We start from the raw sequence: 13,095 nt of genomic DNA, 5'->3' as shown, positions 1-13,095 counted from the left end.
ACTGATTTGAATGGAGGCGGCCACTGCCACGGCGCTCCCCGGCAATATCTGAGCGTCAAATGTTCCCTGAAAAGATGTCTACTAAGGCTGGAGTGGAGACGGGTCGTTCAAACAACCTGGTTTCGTAGAAATCGTAGACAAATGTTACTTAAACCTAATTTTCACTTCAGCTGCGATGCAGAGCTGTCGCAAACTCCCTTTGGAATCGAGGAAGGTCTTGGAGCCGGCGTCCGCTTCTGTTCATGTGTAGGGGTCAGCAAACGACAGCCGGCCAAGCGCGCCGTATCGGAAACCGACGCAGCTGCCTTCGTTTTGGTGTTTGCGCCCGGATAAGGGTGGCTTGCCCATTTGGCAATGAATGTGTACACAGCTCCCAAGCAAACCCGAATATTGGTACCTTCGCTACGTGGTGTACACCGAGGGGAGCGGAACTGTGGCTTACACCTTGCAATTCAGGTGGCGTATTGGGGAACCCTAAAATTTTGACACACGCCCTCCAATCCCGTCTGCGGAGAGCAACCTGGGCTCTCAGCTTCATGATCTTCATGATTCACGGCTTTAATTTGTCACGACCATCAACACACGGTGGAACAGGTCTGGCATCATCACACGGTGGAACAGGGTCAGTGTCTGTGACCACGACTCCGTCGCGAAACGGACCAGTATATACACTGTTGCTTGGAGCAGGCCGAAGACTTTCACGATCTTCTCTTCTGACTTCGTTTTGAGCTTAGCTGATCGCTAACATTTACCCACAACATTTCGCGGCCATAATCTATCCGGATAACGTCAAGGCAGTCTTAGAACAGGTATTTCCAGAGGGTTCACCACATATGACACTGGTATTATTCTTATCATTTAGGCGTTGTGTATTTCTTATATATATATATATATATATATATATATATATATATATATATATATATATATATATATATATATATATATATATATATATATATATATATATATATATATATATATATATATATATATATATATATATATATATATCATGCAGCGAACTGAGTGTCCCCTGAAACACTAGCAAAAAAAAAAAAAAAGGATTTCTCTTGCAACGTATGCTCAGGTTGTCACTTGCAACGCGCTGCTCGAACACAAGGAAATACGCACGAAAAGAACACACATATGTACACAAGATCGCGCTCGTCTTGTGTAGACACGTGCGTTCTTTTTCTGCGTCTTTCTTTGTGTTCGAGCAGCGCGTTGCAAGTAACGACCACGCACAACCAACTAGCCCCTACTCTGGTTCCTCTAGCTGTATGCTCAGGTTGCGTGGCTGGCCTTTTGAAGTTAAGATAGTTCACTATTACAGCGTTTTGTAGGTTACCCGCAGAACTGCGCTGCGCTGTGCGACCGTAATTCATACATTCATTCATTTATTCATTCATTCATAGACCTACATAGAAACCGCCACGGTGGTCTAGTGGTTATGGTGCTCGACTGCTGACCCGCAGGTCGCGGGATCGAATACCGGCCGCGGCGGCTGCATTTCGATGGAGGCGAAGTGCTCGAGGCCCGTGTACCTAGATTTAGGTGCCCGTTAAAGAACACCAGATGGTCAAAATTTCCGGAGCCCTCCACTAAGGCCTCCCTCATAATCCCATATCGTGGTTTTGCGACGTAAAACCCCGACAACTATTGTTATTATAACAACGTAGTATTCGACGTTGCCTTGTATAATGATAATGATATAACCAGCTGGGACAAGCATGATAAGCCGCAAAAGAAAGTTTCTTGTCTGCCCGAAGCCAAAGCATGCGAATAGACGAAGTCTCTCCTGACATTCCCGGCTGACTCAGCCATTCAACACGAGCGTATGCCGAGCTGTGTGCGCAACCGCTAAATGCGATGAGAAACGCCCGCGTTCCGAAGTCTTCACGTCGCTGGTAATCTGGCCGCTGAAGGCATATACTGTTGGCTCCGATGTACGCGTTCGAGTCAAACCTACGCCGATATGACACGAACTATATAGGCGATGGAAACGAAAGCACGTGCACTACTTAAGATTTTCGCGTTTCAGTCCGTAAGTACAGTACGTGCATATATCTATGCGGAAAGTGGCAGCTATGATTTCTCAAACACGTATTGAGACAGAAGGCTCGAATACAGCCTACCTTCCCATCTGTGTGCACTTCATAAACACAACAACGAAAAGTAAATGAAACACATTGCCCATGAACTCCCGCAAATCAAGATGCAATGACCACGTTTACGATGACAACGAACCGAGTTCATTTTCGCAAGTTGTTCTTTATCTCTACGAGTCTGCCGTGCCAAGAAGGCAGTACGACAGAAAACATCATGTTAAAACTGCTTTAGGAGCAAACAACACACACAACACAAGACGACGGCAAACGATAGCAACGCTGTTTCACTTGCGATCGGAGTTCAAGAGCTATACGGAAAGCCAAGCGTAAGCGAAACGATAAGCGAAGAAGGAAGTGTGCTATGTGCAATGACATGGTACTGCCCCATAGAGGTGCATACGCGTACGGTGTCTGGGTGGAATGTGGCGATGCAGCGAATATCCTCTCGTTGAATAGATTGGCCCCTTTCCTTTCCGGGTGTCTGACGTGAACGACTTTATTGTCCGCTACCTGTGAGTGAGCAGGGAACGAGAATCTCTTGGGATTCACGCGTAACCGAGTCGTTTTTTTTTCTTTTTTTTGCGACAATTTAGTGGTTGTGGATCGACTTGCGCGACCTCTTGATCGACTTGCGCGACCCCAAAATATTCCACTTCTTCACCAGGGCCCGTATACTCACAAAAACATCTCACGCTAAAGATTTTCGCTAGAGAATGTTTCGGCCAATTACGATGCGAGGCATATCATTAGCGAAGCCGGCTGACCAATGGTAAAACGCACTTACACGAGAGAAGTTCTGTGAATTCGGCCCCAATTGCCCCCGTATTACCCGACAAACTGTAGTGCGCTGATCTGCGGCGGTTCAGGTATAAATAGGAGGACACTCTATTACGACCTCTTCTTCGTTTATTTTGGCTTCGGGAATACACTTAAGCACTTTAAATTCTCTAACGCCAAAAATAGTTCGTAGGTAAGTTTTGTGAACTCGATCCTAGAACACCGAAGATTGTTAGCACGTGTATTTTGTAGTTAAAAAATTGCCACGCGATGCTTTTTACTAGCCAGAGTTTCTCGTATTTAGTAATCGGGTTTGTTCGATAACACGGCGGCATAATCATGTAAGCGACACCGTAATTATTAAGTCCGGTCGGGCATGTCCAGTGACCATGCAGGTTCCGTTTTAATTAAAAAAAAATAAATTTTATTGCTTGAGGCAACCACGAGAACAACGTTTGTACGGTGACAGAAAAAAAAAAGTTGCCTTCACGAAAGAAATATATAGAAGTGCCAGGTCTGTCAGGAGCGATCCCTGCGTATTTCGCAGAATTCGCATTTTGGTTAGATCTCTAAGAGCAGGTGTTGCGGCTACGGCTCTAAAATATTTGACAATAAACAGCGGGCCGGTGCAATTGATTTCATTGAATTGTCACATAATCTTGCCATTATATAATACGAATAAAAAAAAAAGACTCGCGAAAACGAAACATCGCAAAATATTGTCAAAGTAATTTTTTTTTTCTCGGCATCTATGAAGACCAACGTTTTAAGATATCGTGAGCCAGTTGCCAAGAAAGTTCACGAAAATTTAGGCAAATGCCTGGCCCTCGTCGCCACTGAAAATTTACGAGGAACGCTCAAGTTTAGGCGTGTTATTGCTTATTTAATAACTCGTAGCACGTCGGCAGGATAACCGGTGGTCATTAAGGGTAACTGACTGGATTCCAAGAGATGGCAAACGCGTGAGGGGGAGACAGAAAATTAGGTGGGTAGATGGGATTAAGAAGTTTGTAGGTATAACGTGGCAGCAGAAAGCACATGACCGGGTTGATTGGCGGAACATGGGAGAGGCCTTTGCCCTGCAGTGGGCGCGGTCAGGCTGACGATGATGGTGATGCTCAAATAAGCAGCGCTCTAAAAATCATTTCCCTTTACAGAATGCCACCTTCGATTTCCTTAAAAGTTTTCCAAATCAAATATATTGACTTGAAATAATGTAATAACGTAATTCTATTGATTGCTCGGTAATTAGAAATCGATAAATGAGGCTGAATGAACAGCACCGCGCCGCTGAGACATGTGGTGCGTGCATGTTCGATTTTGCAGGCTCCTCTCTTTTTCGCCACTAAAAAATACTCCAGGATGACTGGCGAATCACAGGTTGACAAAACAGGACTTCATTTTTTATTTATTATTATTATTATTATTATTATTACTACTACTACTACTACTACTACTACTACTACTACTACTACTACTACTACTACTACTACTACTACTACTACTACTACATAGCGAGAACACAGAACACGTCTCTGGACACGAATTGCCATATTTATGCATAGGCGCAGCGATAGAACGGTATCGCAGTGTCACATTGTTTGGTGCGATTGCATTTGCTTTCGCCTCAAAGCGCATATCCTGCGTATCTTTTTTTTCCCTTTTTTTTTCGGCCGAGCGCGAGGTTGTCATCTGGTAAATGCGAATGGAACCTGCAGTCTACCTCAGTGAACCAACACACTTCCGCACCGCGCTTCGCCACCGGCAGCTAGGAAACGTTTAGACTATACAATCGAATGTCCTCTGAAAATTTTAGAGAAATATTCTTCAAAAAATATTTGTTTTAATTTTCAGCAACTTTCCCGGTATTAGGGTAATGCAAACTTTTAAGGCTACCATCATAAGACACGGAGAGAAAGAAACATACCTACATGGGCTGATGTTCTGCAAAGTTTCGTTTTCGCGGTTTTTCTTTCCATATTTTACAAACAGAGGTCCGTGGTAATACTTACAATCAATTAGTGGATATTTCTTAGGGCCACATCCGCAACATATTTTTTAGGGAGCTAACCAGAACGCGGAATTGGCTCAATCCACAGAAATCACTTCTGAGTGACGTAATGACTCTAGATTGCTTTTTTTGTGTGTGTGTGTGTGTGAAGAATGTTTTTTCTGCTTAAGAACCAGTGCTGGTTTCATTGCGTTTGGCACGTATAAGCAGCAAGATATACATTGTTCACCAAAATTTAAGAATAGGCGCCGTTCATCGAACGGTCGAATTTACCCGTACAAATCAGCAATAAAGCCTTCCCCCAGTGACGCTCTCTAGATTCTGGGTGTTTCGACAGCGGCAGTCAGTCTTTGCTGAGGTCACCACAAAGACAGATCTGCGCGTCAAAACACGTTTGTTCGATCCTTTCACTACAGAGCTTCGAATGTACGTGCTTTCTTCTCACCTGCTTCCCCTATCTCCTTTTTTTTTTTTTTTTTGCTGTCGCTAATGGCACGGTAAAGTAATTGATCCGTAATGGAGACCAGACTGTCTCGCTCGTTCGTTCTTAAATTGCGCAGCAATCTACTAAATCCTGCAATGTAGTACATGCGTTCGATCATGCCCGACACTTTTCGCGCTTCCAACAGCTGTGTATTATAGACCACGCGTCGGAAGTGTTCGAACTGTAACAACGGCAGCCCTGCCTCGTCACGTAACAACCCACGGGCGCATGACCGATGCAACCGAATCGGGAGGTTATGGAGGCGAAGCGAAGGGCCAACACAAGGACCGCCCCCGACGCGTTTCATTATAAGACAACGACCCCTATAACCATCGACTCGACTCCAGCAAAACCTTTCAGGCATCTGAGGGCAACTTATGCAATGCTCATAGCTGGGGCACGGGACAATGTATCTTCTGCGGATCGCAATTCGCACATGGCGCTTCTTTTCTTTTTTTTTTTTTGCGTTTTCGTCACGGTGTAGAGACGAAATTGCTTTACCGCGCGAGTGTTTCCACATGGCGCTGCCGAATGCTGCTTATAGGGTTACTGTGTAACGGATATATCTGGATATATCGGATTTGTTTTGTCCTCGATGACCACCGCAACTATTTATTATATCAACAGTAGCGCGTTCTCGCCCATTTCGCGAAATACGATATGACGCTCGCAATTGTACCCATACTGCACATTGCGTGGACATTTGTCTCCCGGCTTTTTTCTTTATGGCACTTTTTTCCTTGTGAGCCTATACATAGGTGGATGCAGCGGTGACCCATAATTTTTCTTTTCTCTTCTCTTTATCTTAATCCGACAGGCATCAACCTCGCACTCGGTGCAGGGAAGCACTAGTACAGAAGGGATCTTCGTTTACTAAACACCGAACCATTACTTTCAGAACGCGACGAAGAATACAGACTTGCTCTGGAAAGAAGCGCGGCGTGCATATATATGGGAGCTGTAACAATGCGCAGCAGCAAGAGCGCAGGTGAATCCCTCGGCTAAGCTGCGTGAGATTATGTTGTATCCAGGAAACTAGACGTTCTCACGATGCCTGTCTAATCAGGAGAATAAGACAGATAGTGAGAGTCACGCTGAGAAACACTGCCGGATTTCCAGGAGCGAGATTCGGTATATTTACGTTAATTAGACTGTCTAATTCGATCGCACGCACGGAGTTATAGCATGAGCCTACGAGCAGCCCGCACGTGGAGGCTTCCGCTGTCCCGTATAGCTCAGAAGGCGGTTTTTGTTCAGTTCTTTCCGTTTCGCGCTCAATCTGCGAGATGCCGCCATGTGCTGCGCAGTTTGGATCGGACAGCGCCGCCGCAGATAACGCTGCGATGAGCACAGATAAATGACCGATAGTAACGACAGCGAAAGTAGATACACGTCTGCTCCGCCAACATCAGCTCAGCGAGATACGAGTGGATTTAAAAAAAAAAGTAAACATCTTCAAGCAGCCAACGAACAAAGAGCGTAAACAAAGAAAGCGATTCAAGGCGAACCTTTTGTTTCACAACATTTGTGGAAGTATTTTGCTACTTTGCTGGAAATCTTCAACGGTGTTCAGGTGGCCTTTTTCGAGAGGCACGCGTGCTTTTCTTACAATCGCGCGTGGAGACGAGACAATGCGACCAACCTCGCCAGCGTACACGCCCCCCCCCCCCCCCCCCCCCCCCCAATCTTGTTTTCCTTTAAACGGGGTTTCGCGTGCATACCCGTTGCGTCTCCTTGTGATGTATTTTCGGAACACTTGCACAATGTGGTTCATTATTTAGTCGCAGCATGTTGGGAGCCTACTTTCGCTTTTTGGAAGTAATCTTAGCCGATGCGATCTCCATTCGCTGCTTCACACATGTAATAATAATTCAGAAACACATCCACCCGCTCAATAGGGCTCCTCACGCTCCGCCATTTCTTGCTTTTTAATACAAATCCGCCAACACTGATGACCCGGAACGGACCGCGAGGCGTGCAGAGAGCTTTCTTCGATTTGATGAGATTTCGCAATGAGCGATTTTGCCAAACCTACGGTGAAGACCCAGCTTTACCTAGCGTAAAAAAAAAAAAAGAACACGTTTCGTATGATTCCCCCCATCCGCATATATAGGGTTATATATACGGCATTGCGGTTGGCAGCATTTAAAGACAATGTGTGTTGTCGCGAAGGCAAGTGTAAAATCCCGGTGTACACGGGAATGATACAAGGAGATGACGTCAGCGCACTTCTACCAATCGCCTTGAGTATATATGTAAACGACGTTGTGTGTGTGTGTGTGTGTGTGTGTGTGTGTGTGTGTGTGTGTGTGTGTGTGTGTGTGTGTGTGTGTGTGTGTGTGTGTGTGTGTGTGTGTGTGTGTGTGTGTGTGTGTAAGGCAAAGTTCGCAGGAAACAAGATCAAACGCGCACAGTGCCCGCGTCGTCAGTCGGAGCGATCACGTGACGTCGCGAGGCGAGGGCGCGAAGGCTCGAAGCCCCCCCTTAGAAAGGCAAGCCAAGGTCTACGAGCACGAAACCTTGCGCCGCCGTTCGGAGGCCTCGTCATGGATCCGTGCGCTTTGTTGAAGCTGCGCACTATTTGTGCGGCGAACGCATATTGCCGCGCCGCTATCGAGCCAAACATTACTCTCTCGCTTTTTCCCCTCTTATTGTCGGAACAGCTTGCACTGCCAGCTGCGTGAACTAAATACGCTATCGGCGTCGCGTCGCGGAAACAAACCTTGACGCAAAGAGTTGAATGGACTTTTGGCACAACGGTGGAAAGTAGAGCGGCTGAAAGAAAATAGACGCTAAAGATGCGGCAACGGCTTACGTCGTTTCGTTTTCTAGCGTGTCGTTTCGTTAATAAAAACGAGCCGCGGAATTAAGGATCGGCTCGCCGTATACATGGAACGGACACACCACGCCGTCTCGTGATGGCAACGACCACGACGTCACGCCTCGCGAACGTGCTTGTGTACCGTGAGGCCTGGCGACACTAAATAAACGCCGCCGACTCCCGATGCCTTTCTCCGTTTCATTTCACCGAGTTCCGCAACGAGCACACCACACGTCACCCACGGCTAATGCACGCGCAACACGCGAGAGAGGATTGTGACAAACGAGCGCTGTTGAACGTGTGTTGTTTGTGCGCATATTACAAACACGATGGCCACGCTTATCTGTGCGTAAGCGATAGCAGTGTGCCCGTGGTGTGTGTCGCGCAGGAAGAAAATTTCGAAAGCAGAACGGACAAACACGGGTTGCCTGCCTCAACTCGCTGTCCTTGGCTCCTTCTTCTCTCTTGACTCGAGAGTTTCACTGGTGACGTCAGATCAGTTAAGGCAACGGGACGTCGTCCGCCCAAAACGCACCGTTTCTGGCCGCGAGTGTAGCGCCATTGTGCAGCGCTATAAGCCCTGCCACGACGTTTTGCGTCGCGATGCGGAGCGCAGCGCGTGCGAGAGCAGCCGCGAAGTGCAGATAGTTTGTTTGCTTACGGAGACCACCGTCTCAATAAACAAACAAAAATCTAAACCTTCATTAAGCGCGCCGAATTGGCGCCGTCGCTTCTCAGGAAACGGCGACGCCCCTGCACGTTTACGCCTAAATAAACTCAACGAACTACTCAGACCAACGAAGGCGTAGGTGGCGATTATTAGCGCGCCCTTAAGAACTTCCGCCGGCAACGCCGCTTAGCGAAAGCGGAAGTTGACGTAATGCCCACTTCAATATCCGGACACATTTATAAAAACAAAGTACGGCACAAGTGCGCGTGTTGCTTCGTAAATACAAAGGGTGCAGTAAAATAACAGTGAAAGGAACGGAAGGGTTAACAGCACCCGTCTAATTACCAGTTCTTTTTTCTTTTTTGCAATCTTTGAGACCGCACAATTAACACCGATCATCGTTCCGTGTCTGATTTCCTCCCATTCACACAGCACACAGGGAATCCACGCTTTCCCGAAGCGCCGCTTGCCGCCGTGCGGCCTCTGGACGCGCCAAGGCGGCACCTGTCCGTCCACCGGCACGGGCAGCGCCGGCCGCACAGGTCTACCGCGCGGCGGGCGACTCACCTGCGTCTCATGTGGGGCCTGAGCCCGGCTGCGCGGGCATGCCGTAGAGGGAGTCCGTATCCAGCGGGAGCGTCGATTATCCGCGCGCGTCACGTGTTCATGGCGGCGAATGCCTGTCGCACGAGCACGAGCAGGAGCCGGACGAGCAGGCGACAGCGCGCGGGCGTGAGCAGGGCCCAGGGCAGAACGGGCAGCAGAGCGCACGTGGACAGGCAGAGCAAGCACGGGCACGGTGGCCGCATGGGCGCGACAGGCGGCAGCCGGCGCTGTGGCAGGCGCGCCAGAGGCGGCGCGGGACTCCGGCGAATCTGGGTCAGCCGTGTCAGGGCCAATGGCGGCTGGACGTTTTCACTGGCAGCGGGTTCGTCGACCGGCTGGCCCCGATTCGGGCCGCCTCCTCGCCCGTCCCACTTGCGCACAAAGAGGTCACTCAACCGGCCGCCGCCAGAGAACCTTGAAAGCCTCTTCACTTTCGTGCGCGGAGGAAACGCACCTTGCTTCCTCTTCCTCCTCCGGCGCGCGGAAACGCTGTGTTTGGCCCCCGCCGCCGCCGCCGAGCAAGGTCGCGGTTATCCAAGACCTTCCTTCCGGACGGCCACTGGACCTCCCTACCTGGTCCTTGGTGCGCGCCACCCGAAAGCAGGTGCACAACGGAAGAAGGCACGCACTTCCAGCAGAACCCGACTGTCGCTGTTGACAACCCTTTCGCTGTGACCAGACTTTGTGGACGTGCCGTTACGCTGCCGGTTCCCAGGTCTCATTCGCCTTCGCGATGCCCACATTCCGTGATTGGGCACGAACACAAAGAAACCCAGAAGAACGTATGCTGTTGAAGATATATATTGAGGGATTCCCGAGTGCTCATAAGAACCCCACCAACAGCCAAGTTCCTTGTATTCACAGGGCAAATTAACGTTTATCTTGTCGCTTTCTGTGGATGTGTTGCGTGAGGCAAGAGTAATGATCTTGTGTTATCGTGGGGTTCTCTACGATGTCTTCTTCATCTGTTTGAGCTCTGTAGATTTATTTCGTACAAATAGCAGAAGTACGCCTGGATAATGTTGTCCGCAATCTCGTTAAAGCAAGGGGGGCAAAGGAAGCACAGAACTCCATGTTGCATTGTCATGCTTACTGCTTCGTTTAACCTACATAAAATAAACGTACGAATGATAATTCGTTCAGCAGTGGGAGTTGTTGGATGCAACGATGGTTTGGTGAGGAGGACTGCATCTAGAAGCTCCCATAGGCGCTATAGGCGGGGTAACGGCACAGTGAGGCCGTTAACGGCTTGGCGACTTCACACCATACGCAGCGCAATAGAAATTCTGCTGGAGTCGGTTATAACCTGAGAAAAAAATACCAGCTCCGCCCACAGCCACCGCTGTCCCTTCCACAGAGAATTTGCATAAATGCTCCATCCAATGACGCGTACTCATTTTCGTGACGTCAGGTACTTCTCGAATGTTCCAGATAGTTGACTTTGCCATAGAGACCCACGTTTGTGTCGCTGGTTTTAGGTCGGAAACTTAAACGTCCTAGTAAATGGTCATCAGAGATTCTGACGTCGCTGCTCGGCCAAACGTAATGTTTATGTAGTAACGACGAACCTTTAACTGTTAATAAACGTAGTATTTACATCAGCCGAGAAAAAGTACTTACGGTCCGAGTGGACACCAGCTAACACGGCTGTCTTTCACAGGTGAATGGCAGGCGCCCCGTGGTTTTGTGGGCGGAGCCTACATTTTTTATTAGGCTGCAACCGAGCATAGTACGCTGTTTTCGGGTCGGCCGCGAGAGACGCAGGGAAGCCGTGACGTATACGGGATACGCGCAAGGGCGCTCAACACAGCTGTTGCTCATTTCAAGTGAATGAACTGGCAAAACTCGGGCATCGATGGAATTTGAGCTACACGATGACACTTTTGGGGGTTCTTCCGTTGGCAAGGCGACAATACATTGGGACGTCGATTAATGACATAAGTGAGCTTGCGTGAAATGGTAGAGAACGTTTTCTACATAGACTACTTTCATGACAGAGTGAAGACAAATAACTGTGTCTAACGCTGGCGGACAAGTCACTTCGACTGCGATCGAACAAGTCCGCCATGAAACCGGATGCATACTGAGCATATTACCTTCGAAGAACACTTGTCTAGTGTGTCATTCCCACGGGCATTTAGCGGCCCATCGAAAAAAAAGTCTCAATTAGCGGCCTTATAATAATTTGTTCGCGTTAAGAGGGACACTTTTTTCGACATTTCGAGAAATAACAACTTTCAATAAAAAAAAAATCCAGGCATCTTCCCACTATTGGTGCCAAGCCTGAAGGAAGTGCGGAGCTGGGCAGCCTTCTTCGTTTCTCTTTATTTTTCTCTTTCTTTCTTCGTCTCTTTCTTTCTTTTTCTCTCTTTTTTATTTTTTCTATGCCTTTTTTGTTTGTCAAGAATTTTTTTCAAAAGAATTTCTCTCTTCCTCTTTTCTTTATCGCTTTTTCTCTCTCACTCTTTTTACACTCGTTCTCTCGCCCATCAGAGTTATTGCATCCCACGCCGGACAAACCGGCGCACGTGTTCTGGTAGCGAAACAGTACATGAAGAAGAGGACGAAGAAAGCGCGTGCCGGTTCACGATAATATCCGTCGATGACTAACGGCATACCAAAAAGCTTACCAGCTCTGTAAAAGAAAAACGCTTCTTCTAATGCAGGATTAGAAGAAGTCGCAAAGTTAACAGCAACAAATTCATTTTACTAGATGAACTAGAAGATGAAGGCCTGACAGTGACGACCATTGTCATATAGCCAAATGATAAAGACGAAAAAAAAAAAGCTTTTAACGCCACGGCATTACGCGTGCTCCACACTTGCAAGTGCCGCACCGAATAGGCTTATATGGCATAGCATTTTGACCCTGAAGGAATCTCTTCGACGTGATCGTAGGATCAATCACGACAATTCCTGCTAACCGCAGAGTGCCTGATTTTTCAATGGTTCCATTATAAAAGCGCTACACTTAAGATATCCTCACCATCTTAGCTGCTTGCTTGAAGCTGCCCTCCATTGCGATTCGAACACTGTGCAACAAGGTTCGAATCTGCACCACTGTGTGCTTTTGAGCCAGACACTTTAACCACTGACCTATCGTGCAACTTTTTCGGTATGATACACGGCCGCCCACTAATACCCGTACAGTCAAACCTCGTAACAACGAGCACTGATGTAGCGAATTATTGGTTACAGCGAACTGAATACGAACGTTAGTTGGTCCCGCTTTATTCCGGTGACATTTATTATTTTTATAACGAAGCTGAAAACGCAAGAGCCGCCGCGATATCGGCTGTAAAAAAGAAATCTTTGGCTTGAGCGAGGCTCAATACTCGAAGGGTAGCATAAAAAGGAAAATAAATATTGAAAGACAATTCACAACCACATTAAAAAAAAAAAATATATATATATATATATATATATATATATATATATATATATATATATATATATATATATATATATATATATATATATATATATATATATATATATATATATATATATATAACCCTTTGCGACACGGCGTCCTCGTTTGGGGACGCGAACTTCGGAGGCGTGTCCCACGCCGCGTTTTTCTTCAAATGGCCTGAAACTCAGTGTGCACATTCG

At 47.3% G+C, this 13,095-nt stretch overlaps 1 protein-coding gene across 1 annotated transcript in view; it reads right to left on the bottom strand.

Moving 5' to 3' along the window:
- The window catches only part of LOC119407164 (hormone receptor 4-like), a 220,269-nt gene extending 210,521 nt beyond the window's left edge, over window positions 1-9,748 (bottom strand). Inside the window, exon 1 of the mRNA XM_049415038.1 lies at window positions 9,442-9,748. The gene's annotated coding sequence lies outside the window, so the exon portion shown is untranslated. The remainder of the gene's footprint in view (window positions 1-9,441) is intronic.
- Window positions 9,749-13,095: the final 3,347 nt, after the last annotated feature.

Source organism: Rhipicephalus sanguineus, chromosome 1 (assembly GCF_013339695.2).
Source record: "Rhipicephalus sanguineus isolate Rsan-2018 chromosome 1, BIME_Rsan_1.4, whole genome shotgun sequence".
NCBI lineage: Eukaryota > Metazoa > Arthropoda > Arachnida > Ixodida > Ixodidae > Rhipicephalus > Rhipicephalus sanguineus.
Note: the sequence above shows the minus strand (reverse complement) of the source record. Positions and strands in the feature narration are given on the sequence as shown.